Source organism: Periplaneta americana, chromosome 9 (assembly GCF_040183065.1).
Source record: "Periplaneta americana isolate PAMFEO1 chromosome 9, P.americana_PAMFEO1_priV1, whole genome shotgun sequence".
NCBI classification, from domain to species: Eukaryota; Metazoa; Arthropoda; class Insecta; order Blattodea; family Blattidae; genus Periplaneta; species Periplaneta americana.
The window spans coordinates 46,821,058-46,837,019 of NC_091125.1; the positions used below are offsets into that span (position 1 = coordinate 46,821,058).

At 35.6% G+C, this 15,962-nt stretch overlaps 1 protein-coding gene across 1 annotated transcript in view; it reads right to left on the reverse strand.

Moving 5' to 3' along the window:
- Positions 1-4,839: 4,839 nt before the first annotated feature.
- The window catches only part of DNAlig3 (DNA ligase 3), a 590,685-nt gene continuing 579,562 nt past the window's right edge, over positions 4,840-15,962 (reverse strand). Inside the window, exon 24 of the mRNA XM_069834626.1 lies at positions 4,840-6,989. The gene's annotated coding sequence lies outside the window, so the exon portion shown is untranslated. The remainder of the gene's footprint in view (positions 6,990-15,962) is intronic.

Here is a 15,962-nt window from a genome sequence, read left to right on the forward strand (position 1 = left end):
TGTCATCCTCGTGGAACTCCATCAGATACTTGACATACTGAACGCGGTTCGCTAACGGAGAGTAGTTATTGAACATTATATACCCAAGGCCGAGAGCTTCTCAATTATTCGAAAATATTTTACTCAAGCTTACATTTCTCACCTTTACAGTCAGTAAGGGCAGCAGTTTATTTTTTGTACTATGTATACAGGGTGGAAGGGGACCGATGCATCAAAATTTAAGAGGTAATTCTACATGTTAAATGCAACAACACTTTTATTACACTTTTCCTTCCGTGAAGCACCGTTAAGCAGAAAAAATAGTCTTTGCCCAATGTTGGTAGCTCTCTATTGCGGTAATGGCCCGAGAGAAATGACTGATTGCTATACAAGCAGACAGGTAAAAATAATCTGAACAGACTTGAATATTTTTTTTTTCGCATATAAAACCGTTTAACCTTGAATTTAAATTGAATAATTGCGAAAATCGTTAAAATAAATCTTGCAACGCAGCGCATTGTAGCGCGTCACCGTCTGAGTAGAGCAGAGGGGGAGGTGAAGGTACGGAATACAGGCCGAGCTTGATAAAGTTATTGTAATAGCCGTGATGTTGCCAAATGCTTCATAGAAACATAACGATTTCCTATAAAACGGTGAATGTTAGAGAAAAAGTTATTTAGATATTTCAAATCTCTCCTTATAATGTACTACCAATTTCATTTTGGTTCAGAGGTTATCATCCTTCTTTATGCTATGGAAATCTAAGTGTGTGCATAATTTGAGAGGAAGTTTTACATAGCTCTTTATCAGTTCCCTTGTTAGAAGACAGACGGATGACGACGACGATCTGTAATGATACTACCTAACCACAACCTCATACATTGCAGATAAGATACTGAATGTTAGCATTTTCGGCCTTTAAGCATTGATAATTCAAAAACACATTTCGAACTTGATAAGGCCACATGACGCTAATATTTGACATTGTTTCTTAATCTACTGGGTGTTCATTTCAAAATGTGTCATGACGTCACTGTCGATGAGTCAGCGATTTGAAGCGAGTTTCAGCTTTTATGTCAGAGAAGTTGCCTATTAATCAAGGCATTCAATCTGAACTTGAGAACGCGTACAGTATAATTTGAATGTCGTAGCAACAGATGGCGGTCTGTTCGGTCTGTGTGCTCCATAACCTCGTTCGAACTGTGTTTTGCGCGGCCAAATCGTACGCAGAGTATTTGTTATCATCGGTTGCGTACCACAACATTCCACAATACAAATCAAATGCTCCGTGTCCATGTTGACCGTCGAAATTAATGTCAACAAATACGTAAGTAATTGTCTTAACCCTCTCCACATTCTCCACAGTAAGAAAAAAACTCACCTCAGTACATGTTTCGAAACAGTTCATATTCCTGCCACTACCGGCGTTACCGTACGTATCGGTAAGTACTCTTCAGAATGAACGCCGTACTTGCTAGGCAACTTCTCTGGCACATAGGTAATACACCTCTGTGGAAGTGTAGGAAGATTGAATTCTCTAGGCTCATCGGCTAGCCACATGACGGCATACAGCGAGCCATGACACACTTTGAACTGAACACCCAGTATTTAGTAGACTATTATTTGCTGTGAACTGTGCAAATTCCAGGCTCATATTCTTAGTTAAGTCATGACCACCATTATTTATATTTTTACGTCGTTTAAGTTTTTGAGACTTAAAAGCAATAAATAAAAACATTTCCCAAGAGGTTGTTCAACCAAAGAAGCATATTTGATAAATAAGCAGGGTTAAGTACCTACAGATCTAAGGAGGTCATCCATCTTATGTAAAAAAATCCTTGCACTTACATTGAATAAGCACAGTTTTTTCAAGAAATTTCGGAGTCTTTTTTTTTAGAAAAATTTAATTATTTTGAAAACAATTTTCAGCGTCACTCTATCATTCTTGTTAATTTTGTATCACTAACTTCCGGTATAGCACTGGCCTTCTATGCTCGAGGTTGCGGGTTCGATCCCGGCGCAGGTCGACGGAATTTAAGTGTGTTTAAATGCGACAGGCTCATGTCAGTAGATTCACTGGCATGTAAAAGAACTCCTGCGGGACAAAATTCCGGCACACTGGCGACGCTGATATAACCTCTGCAGTTGCGAGCGTCGTTAAATAAACCATAATTTAAATATATATATATATATATATATATATATATTTTTTTTAAGTTTCCATAACGTAATAGTTTTCATAAAATTTCAAGGATTACAGTACGTTGTTACAAATATTTTTACGTACTGCATGAAGGTTCAATAGTTAAACGACTGTACAAAATTAAAAAATACTTTTTCCCCTCATTACAAATCCTAAGGTTGGACAGTCACCTTGATGTATTAAACTCAAAAGGTAATTGTCTAACGAGTTCTGTTGTTTTAATGGATTCTCCACATATAGCTATGTGAATTTAATATACATCGTGCACTGAACACAAAGGCGCGGTGCAAACAATGAATTACTGCTTCTACCTCAGGTGCAACACAAATACACGCAATTTTTCTGTGTGATCAATGGACCATAATGAAAATCCTCACGCTGCTTTCTCCAACATTTGCAACGTGTTCGTTATTCACAAATTGACGGCACTGTTACCCTGATTGTGTAAGATGGACGAGTTCAGGCTATTGTCCACCCCATTATGTCCAATTCAATCTCCATAAAGTATGAGGCATTCTAGTGACTACAATGCGCTACCGCCAAATACCTTTGTTCTCTCTCCAAGCCGCTTTATTAGACAATAATCGAACGGGAGGAAACATAACCACGTTACGCTTTGATTATGTTTCCACTGATTTCGCATTACAGAATGTGCGCCATCTTTTGTTTGGTTAGGCTGTCGATACTTCGTTATAGGTTTATTTCATAACGATAAAGCAGCTATGCAGGTGCAACGTATACAGTACTTAGAGTGGGACACACAGAATGCGAACTCAGCTAAACTAAAAAGGTTACTGTGCTACATGCACAAAAGCCTCTATTGATGAGGAACGTAAATGCAGAGGACTAAACGTCGATTCTCGGAACAGGACGTGTGTCCCTTGTCTTCCGCTGATTCTGTGTCGGTTCAACCTCACCAAATTGTGTTTGTTTTTCATAATTCTAATAATGGGGATGGAGGAGAGCCAGAGGTCCCAATCCTTGACGAGTATGATGATGATGATGATGATGATGATGATGATGATGAAGTAGTAGTCAATTAGGCTACATAATGTTCGACGTTAGTTTCTGATTATATACAGCAGTGATGTCAAAGCAAGCGCATTTTTCTGACCTTGACGTCGTGAGCGGCCATCAAGCGCTAAGTATGGAAAGAGGAAGGGTTGTGTGTATGAATAAACAGCCTGTTGGATTAAGAAAACAGTGGTGCACAAACTTCAAACGGAACGTGAAATTTTATGTCATTATTTTTATATGGTTTCTCTCTGTTTGATATTACCTATATTGTATGTAAAACAAAAGTACTAATACCAATTTCTTAATATTGCAGTTGTGTTTTAAATATTAATAACATAATAAAGAGTTAAGAAGGAATATTCACATAAATTCCATAGTAGTACAACTATACTGTACTAAATGTATGAAACACATCATTCATAAAGAAAGTGATATCCCAAAAAAAGAGATTGAGTATGACATGATAAGTTGGAATTGATATTGATGGTATCTTTAGCCTTATAAAAGTAATCAATAAAGTAATCAAAACAATATTACAGTACAAAGCAAAGTTACCTAGGTGCTGTATATGTTTCAAGTGTAACTAATATTCCATAACAAAACTCTTATCGCATTACGCTTTTAAGGTGATATTGGTGAGCAACTTCCTATCATCAGAATATTAAATTATTTTCTCGAAATGTGCTGAAGCTATAGAGCTGACATTTTTAAACACATTGCCACGTATCTTTTGCTTATGATGTAACAGTAGTTGATTTTTTAATTAACTTCCTTACAAACAATTTCCATGCGAATATTTTCAAAATTGCCAATACACTATCTTCAGTAATACGTATTTATGATATATTAGATTTGCGAAAACATTCTGTAAGGCTACTAAATAAATAGGCCTTTAACTGAAAATTTTACTTTTCTATAAAAAAAAGTTGAGAAAATATTTCTTTTGAATAAAAAAATCAAACTTGTGAAAAATGAGCATTAAAATTAAAACTTGCATTCTTATAATGCACTTATACTTCTCAGACAAATATAAAAATTAACATGGATATAGTTTTAATAAGTTATCTTCCCTTTATCTATTGAATCAGTGCTGGCCATCCCTGAATATTGCTCGACAAAGCGGCATATACTACCTCTTTCGTCTGTCTCTTTCCTTTCCGCTGTAAAGCGCTCAGGCTCTCCTGAGCTCTAAAGCGCGCTTGCTCCTATGGGCATCAATTGTCACCCCCTTGTTTGTATGTTGATGTGCATCCATTTTGAACATGTCATAGCAGGTGTGTGACAATGGTTGGTACTTTACGTTCCAGCTTGTTTAGTGATCCAGAACATCAGTATGGGACCATCATTATCGCGGCACAAAACGATGCTGCGCCATGTCCTGTGTGAAATTTTCAGCAGCAAAGGCGGTGTGATTTCTCTGTGAGGAATAATAAAGCAGCATGTCTCGAAACATCGATACCAGACAATTAAAGATTTGAAGCAAGCTGTTAGGGAGGCATTCAGGGAAATCACACGTTATGCACTAAAAACCTGAAAATATTATGCAACTATGCAGTAAAAACTGTTGAAATATGCGGTAAAAATGAAATATAGACCTATGCAGTAAAAATACACTTTAGAGGTTTATTTGGTTTAATATTACATAAATGAAAATAATAATATTAAGTGACAAAATTATTAAATCTATAGTTTCCCAATTAAACGCTTTGCTTTGGTGTGTAAATACAGGCTGTTTTTATGAGATAATATGCTTATTTCTGGCATTCTTTCTACACGCTCCTTCCATTTTAACGGATATTTGTATTATTCCTACATTTTTACTGTAAATATATTAATTACTCATATGTACTGAATGTATTTAAACATCTGCGACAATGAAATCACGTAGTATGTAAATTTTCATTTCAACGAGTTTTACTGCACAACCAAGCTTACAATAGTATGCACAGTCACATCACGAGATGTCGAGAGATCGTTCTAGGCATTTAAACAAATTATGGCATATAAGAGAAGTTTCACAGTGGAGAACCTGGAGAAATCGTTGGTTGTTTACTGCCATAATAATTACGTGAATGGCAAAGAAATTTATTGAACCACTACGAAACAGCGTCAGTACTAGCCTTTTGTACCCATAGGTATGTGGAAATTGGGTTTTAAGAAAAGAACACGAAAGGAAAAGAGAGGCAGAGGGAATCAAGTTTCTAAGGCAGCTATGGAGACTATCAGCAAAGTAGGGAGGGAACGTTCCTACTCACCCCAGATTCGATTGATTGGCAGGCGAGGGGTAACGCAGTTGTTTTGCTAAGTCAAGTGCAGTGGTGGATTCGACACACCTTGCGCGTCAGTAATTTCTCCGCTCTTATTTCTTGTTTCAAAATCTTTATAGTCTTTTGTTTATATGAAGTACATGTATCATACAATAATTATTACAGCCACCTACTGTCATTAGGCAAATTATATATTCTTCGATTGTATAACTATTCCTTTATCATCTGCAACAAAAATTCTTGTTGAACTGCCTTGTGATCAACATAATAAATGGTTTCTTTTTAAAAACAATAAAGAAAAAAGCAAAGCTCCATTGTCATTTAACTGTACAATATATTAAACAATATAATAATCAACATAATAAATTGTTTTCTCTTTAACACCAATAAAGTAACTAAGCTTCATTGGCATTTAACTTGAAAACACATTAAACACAATAGGCTATAATAATCAACATAATCAATTATTTATTTTTAAAAACACTAAAGTAAGTAAATAATCTCAATTGTCATTTAACTTGAAAACATATTAAACAAAATATATGAATGAAACGAAATAGGCCTATACTTACTGCTAGTTTTTATTATTATTATTATTATTATTATTATTATTATTATTATTATTATTTTTTGTTATTGATGGCCCTCAGAGTTTCTTGTTATTAACTAAAAAGATATATTTGGCTCTAAAATACAACTCAACCGTAATACTGAAATTAATGCATGTCTGTGATCCTAGACCTGGAGATACTTTTGGTCATATTCATTTTGAAAAGAAAAATCTGCTCACAACAGTAAGTTGAGCCAAACATAAATACAATACGCATTGCGAATGTGCGCAGATTATGGAATTGCTCCTCTGGTAGGTATTTAAAGAGATCTAATCCATTTTTTCTAAGCACTTTAGTGGCGTGCTCTTTGGCATCTCTATAGTGGCTCTGCTGCTTGGGTAAATACAAATGGATTATTGAACAGACACATCTCCTTGTCCATTGCGGTTACTTCTGAAGATCTTTCTTGGAAAGAGAACGCATGAAGTAGGCCTAATATGCACTCGAAGTTTTAAATAAGTAAGTTCAGTTTCAGATAGGTACTTAATAAAATAATAGATAACTAAATCCTGAAAATACCATAAATATATCTTGATTTGTATCTTTTCACAAATATTACGAAAAATAGCTTTCAAAATTGTAAATAAATACTTGTAAGCTCACCAAAGTCCGCTTTATGCATCCGATCAAAGTGGCGTTTAATATTGAAGCGTTTTATATGCGCAATTTTAAACCCACATATTAAGCAGCAGACATTTTTCTTGTTGTAAGTAATAAAAAAACTCTTTCTGCCACTCTTCCTGTAACTGACGTCCCGAGATCGAAGCCATACCCGCCACTGAATGAAGCGTGTCTACGAAGCACCAGGCGGAGGAGATGGTCGGTGGAGTGAGATAAGGAGGCTTTGAGTGCAGTGGCCCTTCGGAGCCATTTTTCCCCATGGTTGTTCTAAGGTATGCAGTAGGATATACTCTGTTGGACAAAAAGAAAAATGGTGATATCAAAGAAGAACTAAAGATGAAGAATACAATAAGTGTCTAAGCCTCATGTTAAAGTGGAAAACGACGTAACTTATATTAGGAGGAAGTATCCATTGTCGTCCCAGCAATTTCATTTCTCAACAGTAATTGACTATTTTTTTTTATTTTTCATTTTTTTTAAATTTCTTAGAAATTATTCTTATTTTTATCACAGAGAAATTTTGAAATTAGATAATAAATCGGGGAAAACAAGAAAAGACGTTAATATATTAATTTAAATATGTAAAATAAAAATATAGCCATATATGCATTTAAAAGGGAAAACCCTCGAAATAAGCATTTATGCGAAATGAAATTGGCTTCATTCGAACTTCAAACCGTGATCGGCAAAGATCCACTTTTAGTTTTTCAATATGCCAAATCAATAAAAACATGCAATTGCATTAAGTTCCGCGGTCTAGTTATGACGATTTAACAATTAAAAAAAAAAACACGTGCCACGACAACCAATGCAGGGCCCAGGGCGACTTTATGTTAGCTTTATGTCCACATGTTTAAGCAAAGGTAAACGATCACCCTAACGCATGTTTTCAAGATCATCCCTTCAGCCGTTAAAGCTGGCTTGCAAACCAGGATTTCGCTACTCACTCTAGCTCCCCGAATCAGCCACATAGTTGTGTGAACAATAGTCCCACACATTGTCCGAAATGTGAGAAGAAAATGTTTTCATCTCTTTCCGTAGATCAAGCAGAAGCAGCTTCGACGTGGGACACGGGAACACTACCCACTGATATTCTTTTCTTCTGTCTACTACTCCACCTCTTCTCTTTTTCGAGTAGTTGTATGCGCCATTTTAAGCCAAGGTAAGCTGCTTGTACTGTGCCTCCTGTTGCAGGAAACTTTGCCTCGAGTGTTATTCAAGGAAAACTGCTGTAAATTCAAGACCCAAATGCAAGTGAGAGACATTTCCAGCTCAGTCTACCGCTTCATATTTCTCCGACTGCGTAATCCGTTCTAGAGCCACTCAATGTAGACCCCCGAAATTACACACAGCAGAACAGCTGCCAGGTTGAAAACAACTTTTAATGAGATCATTTCAAGACGGAGCAAAGTAAAATAACAAGACAAGAAACTGTACGTACAGTACGTATTCACCTAACATCTAAGATACACTCGCTTTTCACTATTGTATTTGGTTCATTATTTCGCTTTATATTTACGATAATTCGTTCAATTTTGAAAATTGTATTTATTTTCCAAGTATGGCAATCCACGCAGGTAGTACTGTAAGTAATTTCGTGGATCGGCTGCAGTTCGGTCCTACTGAGAACTGTAAGCCAGAGTGCATTGTACGTATATTCCATTACAGTTATTGTATTCCATAGCTCTTACATCAGCAGTGTACCTTTGAGATGTGGAACAAGTAGGAAAGACTTACATTGATCAAACAGACACTATTGTACACAATTTACAAAATAAGTAGGCTATAACTCGTAATATTATTAAAATAAAATATCTTGCATTAAAATACACAACACTGTACATAAGCTTAATACAGTGTAAATAATGTTTGATCAATGTATGCCTACATTATTTATTATAGTATAAACAGTAAAAATAGCGTATTCTAGTGTACATAGTGTAAATAATTTAAATTGTAAATATTAGTGCAATTGTTAAAGTGGTTCATGTTTAGTTCTTCCCCACTTGACGAAACAAAAGTCGCGGTAGCCCTTGCTAGATGAACGTGCGTCGTCTACTTAAAAACTCATGTAATATTAAATCTTGTAGCCTTCTGGAACAAAGTACAGTCCCTACATATCACTAATTATCTCGCGCACTACTACAGGGACATCATTTTATTTTTACTTCAATTTTTATTGTACCTGAGTTTTTGAATGTACTTCACTCCCACTCCTTCTACTAATGAAGTTCCAACTGTCCTCCACACAAAACCAAGGCCGCATATAGTAATCAGTACTGAGATAGTGAGTATAGTACGTTCCAGAAATATGTTAGCGTTTTCCAGTAACGAAAGAGCTTTCAATATTGAAACATATCTTCGCACAGGTACTGTCGTCCGTTTGCCTACGTCGCATCCCAATTTCCCCCACCTGCTTCTGTTCACCCCTCTGTAAAGGCTAGTGTCTGGACTGTCTTAGCTCTTTTCTGAAAACATTAATTTCTGTTAGGAATTGGACGTCTACGTAATGTTATACAACTGTTTAAAATAACTTAAATATAAGGGCCCCGTTAAGTAATTAAATGTCACGTGATTTCTTCCCTTTCTACGATCCTGCGACATAATCACTTGGACCGACAGTAGATAGCATGTCTGAATAATTTTATCTGTGCGGGTCGGACAGAAGTGAAGATTGAATTTACAGTACGTAAGGTACCCTTTTATAGAGTAGGTACAGAATTATTTCAACATGAGTTACTAGTACGAAGAACGAAACTGGTAATTGGAATTAGATGCAATAATCTATAGTGCGATAATATACACAAAAGAACTGAAGCCGGTATCGAAATGAACGGTCACCATTTTCAAAAATGTGTTTAAATACCCATATTATAATTATTTTCAATTTAACTTCATTCTCTATAGGCTATTGCACGGTAATGTGCTGTAGACAGTATAATATACACTGCATAATGAATACGTTCGCATGGATAACTCAGTTCGTGAGTAAAAACACTTATTGTTAACACTGTACTGTATTTTGATTAAACAAAAACCTAATGAAAATTATCAAATTCAAAATTGCGATATTTCCTAGTTTACGTAATGGATGAAGTACTTTTCTTTCCCCCTATACCTAGTAAAGTGATACGCCAGCATCATCGAACTCCAGTCGTGGAAGGGGTAGCAAACGGTGCTTCCGGTTCTCAAACGTTAATCCAAAGGTATAGACAGGTTAATACTCGTATTAAAAATGTTAGTAAAAATAAAATGATGTCCCTGTATATTCTTTAAAATCTGATGCCGAACTTAAAACAATCTATTTCTGCGTCCTTTTTGCCAATAAACAGATAGGGTGTAATTATGTTTAAAGTTAGAGCGGCACGAAAACGTCCCGAACTGTAATCAATGGCAGGGCGATCTCAGTTGAAGGCTAGAATTACTTGACAGTGACTATTTAGGTGGAAGGAATATGGGACTAACTCGCGTTTGGCAGGAAACAACAGAGCTGCGAGGTCCATCTCGCCGTAGGCTGCTTGCTTTCTAATCTACTTCTCTTCAGTTTCCAAAGGATTACGAGACTTCAAGGCGAACATCTTATCTTGCAAACTGAAGAGGTCAAATTGTTTTCAATTGAGTTCGAACTGATTTTCAATTAAAGATTGACTATTTAACTCATCAGAAAGCTTAATTTCTTTACAGTCTCTAGGAAGCAATTGTCTTTCGTTTATACTCGTACCTACATTCCAAGTAAAACATTATTTTGGAATTCTTAAAACAGCAAGATATCCGGAAATGCTCTCACTTGGGCCAAAGCGAATAAAAATACATAGTACTAATAACTCGTTTTTGATAAAGATAACTTTCCTAAAATACAAACTTATGTAAACATTTTTTGCTAATAATAATTCATTTTTGAGAAAAATAACTTTCCTAAAATACAAACATGTGTAAGCTACATTTTTGGCTACCAATAACTCATTTTTTAGAAAGACAACTTCACTAAAATGCATAGTTATGTGTATAGGCCTATTTTTTAAATATATTTCATGAAAAATATATTTGAAGAGGCATACAGATATTTAGTAAGTCATGAAGGATCTGTGACAATAAAATAATTATGGTTTTCATATCATTTGAGATAGCTGTACACTGTATCTAGAACTTTATCCAGAACGAAGACAGCTTTATAAAAATACTTTCGTCAGGCTTGACTATAAAATTTGTCGTGATAAAGAAATACCAAATAACATAAGTGATTTGTAATGATAATTCAGTAGCAGTGCCAGCCTATGTTAATCATAACTCATAGATATTTCTAGGGGCTATTGTAAAATAATCAGGCATATTTAAAAGTTCAATATATTGAATTTTTATAGCATAGATTGCAGCCATTCAAGTTGCACGGGGTCTTAAAAATACATATTATGGGAGACGTTCGAATATCTCTTTGGTAGTAATGGTTCAAATACATGGTGACCCCTGATTCTTAGCTTAAATTTTATGGACATATGAAGCAAAATTTCATAACAAAGGAGTAGGAATTCGCCATAATGCACAGTATCGAGCTGCAGAAAATACCCATTGAGTGCGAGAAACCAATTATCAACAAGTGCGAGGTACTAATGTATAGCATGAGATTTTAGGTGGACGCTTCTCAAACGACAGCCATATATCTACAGTTTCTTCAGAATTCTCTAGATTCCTTGTCAGAACTACCTCTTCAAGACACACGTCAAATGTTCTTCCAGCAGGATGGTTCTCCAGCACACAATGCAGCAGTTATTTGAGAAAATCTGGGCAAAGAATTCCCACAAAGATGGATTGGAACCAACGAACCAATAAGTTGGCTAGTACGCTACTCGAGTATGACACCATTATATTTTCTTTCATGGGGACACTTAAACTAGAGGTCTACGTTACACAGCCAGAAAATATAGAGAATCTGCAAAACAGGATTTTGGAAGCATGCAGACGTATTCCTTCCCAAGTACTGAGTAATGTTAATCCATTACACATAATTTTGAAAGATGTATTGCAGGAGAGGGGAAACAATTTGAATATTTGTATTTAAATTTACCTTTTCAAAGATATTCTTCATGAAACAGCTAAAAATGTATACTTACACGATACGCCTCTACTCCCAGGTTTAGAGGTTTTAGAAAGAGAGCATTCCATCTTCCACGGTCAGTAGCCAAGGGTTTAGCATTGCTCTTATCCAGTTCTCTTTCTTATTATATGTTTTTCTCCATTCTGGTCTGACCTATCACACTCTCACAGAAACCCTCTATTACCCCATTTGATGAACATGCCCAAACTGAGTAGCGCTGTTTGATTTCTTACTCTGTCACTTTTAGTTTTCCTCCACTACCTTTATTAATATTTTATTTAGAATGCTTGGAATTTACTGGTATGCTTAGTTATCAGTCACCATGATTCACTTCCAGAAGTTAAGGTTGGTATATACGTTGTCTTATAAACAGTTAACTTTGTATTATTAGTTACTTTTTTAAATTATGAAACATTTATTGAAAGCATGATATAATCTTCCTGTTGTTGCAATTACATTGTTCCCTTCTTCAGCTATTCTTCTATCATTCTTACATAAGTCACTTAAGTATTTGAAAGTAGTTACTTGTTCCATAACTTCGTATGCTGACTTTATTGTATGAATTTGTAAATCTCTAATTATTACCATGGTTTATGTTCTACTGTGCTGATTTTCATATTTCTTTTTCCCAAAACGTTATTCCATACGTATAAATTATGTTGTAGGTCCTTTTCTGTTTTATCCAGCAAGACTAAACCATCAGCAAATGGCAATTCTGATATCTATACAGGTACCAATTTCCAATACTGAGCGATTTCGTCTTTCTTTGATAGGTTTTTATGTAATTCATTAAATTACAATTAATAACAGTGGGCTCAAGATGTCTTGTCTCATTTCAGTTGTAAGGATTTATTTGTTTTTGTGTTACTTGTTCGGACATATATGCAGTTACTACAGTTCTTATAGAAACTCTATATAGGAGAGATAAAATTTTCTTTGACTTTCTTCTTGCTTAAAACTCCCAAAAGCGTGGTCTAAGGTACTCTATCAAATGCCTTTTCTAGATCTACGGAACATAAGTGGACCAGTTTATTATATTCATTAAAATGTACATATAATATTTAAATTGCTTTTGCTTTGTTAATGAACTGAATACAAAGCTATGTTACTTCATTCTTATATTTGAATCAGGGTGGAGAATGCAAAATATTTACTTAATAAAATATAGGATTTGCCATTTTACACGAGCATAACTTTGTGTTACTACGAATTTCTGTAACACTCTGTACAATTGACAACTACTCCAAAGGTAGACTTGGTCAATTCTATAACGTTAGTACAGAACTACGAATAGGTACACTAAAATACGCTAGTTATGGGAATGTTCCAAAGATTACTGTACTACTGAATGTGGTAGTACTGCACGGTATCATGAGGAAATTTGCCAAACTACCGACGTAGACATTGTAAGGATGAAAGCCCGTAGCGCCACGCTCCCGTATAAATCAGTAATTTGTTTTATTGGCATCGATTGTCTCTTAATGCAGTTTATATGTCAGATATACCACAACAATATCATTCACACGGGAGTGCTCGGTGTACCAGAATTACGCAAGTCTAGCTGTTACTCAATCGGCTGACAGCTTTCCTCCAAGGAACCGAAGTTCGATTGTGCAAACATTCTGTGAAATAATAACTAACAAAGTGTTTCTGGATCAGGTTTTGTCAGTACTTCTCAATGTGCTTTAGTACAAAATGCGCGGGAGGATTATTAGTTCACACAGCATAACCGTTAACCACGAGGATTGGATTTGATAGTGATGTCCCTTAACACCATTCGCCTCATAAGGTTGGGATCATTGGTGAGTGACTCTATGAATGGGGATTTTCCTAGGCAATACAACCGACCTATTGGGGCCTAGAATTTACGTAGAGTCTGGGGAAAATTAAGTAACAAATGCGGCAACACACACAGTACTGGTAGTCTAAAAATGCCTACGAATGAGACACAAATTAATTTCTATAACGCAATCATTCTTCCATTATTAGGTTTACCCTGCGACAATAAAACCTAGATTCTATGAGAAAGGACAAAACGACGTCACCAAATACCAGCGACGACACTTTGAAAGTAAGTATGTGTATGTAGCCTGAAAAAAAGTGTTATGAAGAAAACATATTAATCATTCACATCATAAGTTTTACGCTTTCCGCAACAATTCAGTCCTTTCATTATGTTTCAAATAATATTCCTGTATATAGTGCTTCTCCTTTTTTAGCCTATGCATAAGGTACACAAAGTAAAATTTAACACTGAGAAATTTAAAAAATCATTAAACTACAGAAGCGATTCCATACTACTAGAATTTGGAAGATTAAGCATTTACCTTGTTTCGAAAACCTACTTAATGTGTAAAGTATGAAATACTAATCATAAGGGCTTATCGTGCTCCGAATGAGCAGAAACAATTAAAATGAGAGCAGATGTGTCTGTGGTGCGTTCTCTGCCGGAAAGGTTTCAAGACTGTACTTTCTGTCGGAGTTTCTGCAGAGAGCATGAAACTTTTACACACGTCCTGGGTGTCTGTCCGTATGGAGAGGTACTGTGCAATGGTGGGCACCATTGCATCGGGTCGCGATGGTTCAAATTCTGAGGGCGCATGGCTACATAGTCTATGAGGAGGTTTTTGGTCTAGCCACACATTGGAATACTCGGCGTATAGATATCACTGTATTGCAATTAAACCAAACTCCAAATCCGGAGTAATCTGCACACTACAGTCGGGTTTGAGGCGCATAGCGACCAGCCAGAAGAGGTTAATTTTGAAAAAAAAAAAAAAAAATATATATATATATATGATCCCACAATCGATTATTACAAACCAAAATACAATCTAGACAATTTGACAGTAACAGGGTTGATGGTTGGAACGGGGAAATTCAATTCCATTCAATTTTTTTTTTTTTTGCTAATTTCAGGACATCAGTGGAATTAGATAAAGCACTCCTCCTTAGATTGATCATTATCGCTATTAAGGGGTCCGTTACAATTTTGATAAGTCATCTTTATGTATTTAACAATGAATGTGATTCATTTATGAATTGATTGAAGAGTGTGATAACATGTATTAAACAAAATGTAAACTTAATATTTTAGTTTCTAAACAAAACATCTTATATTTTCTTACTTACTTACTTACAAATGGCGTTTGAGGAACCTGCAAGTTCATTGCCCACCATCAGTCCCTATCCTGGGCAAGATTAATCCCGTCTCCATCATCATATCCTACCTCACTCAAATCAATTTTAATATTATCCTCCCATCTACGTCTTGGCCTCTCCAAAGGTCTTTTTCCTTCCAGTCTCCCAACTAACACTCTGTATGCATGCATTTCGCCCATAAGTGCTACATGCCCTGCCCATCTCAAATGTCTGGATTTAATGTTCCTAATTATGTCAGGTGAAGAAAACAATGCGTGCAGTTCTGCGTTGTGTAACTTTCTCCGTTATCCTGTAACTTTATCCCTCTTAGCCCCAAATATTTTCCTAAGAACCGTATTCTCAAACACCCTTAATCTCTGTTCCTCTCTCAAAGTGAGAGTCCAAGTTTCACAACCATACAGAAGAACCGGTAATATAATTGTTTTATAAATTCTAACTTTCAGATTTTTGACAGCATACTAGATGATGAAAGCTTCTCAACCGAATAATAACAGGCATTTCAAACATCTTATATTCACTAAATTTAATTGTTTACAACACTCTGTCCTTGTGGCAACTCTTTAATAGGGGAAGAAATAAAAATATGAAACCTATGCAGGATAGCAAGGAGCCCCAGGTTGTAGACGACTGACATGGGACATAAATGAGATACATTTTAACGAATTATAGGCAGTAAATAGCCTGGTAGTCTTGGTGCTCTTACAAAAGTAGACATACAAAAGTAGACATTGATTAAACAACAAATAAAACATAGAGGTCAGAAGTGAATCTGTTTGGATCCCATGCAGAATATGCTAACGATCGTAAGCCTAATGAATAATTATGGAAACAAAATATAAGAATGAGCTGTTAGTAAAATAAAAAGTACCAAAGTAATGCTTGGTTAGTAGCAGAATTCCATATAAAGAATGAATCAGAATAACATTGAAAAGTGTCATAAATATCTCAGTGAACATCTACGAATATTATTTTTCAGATAGGGAAAAGAGACATTTTTTAACAGTGAAATG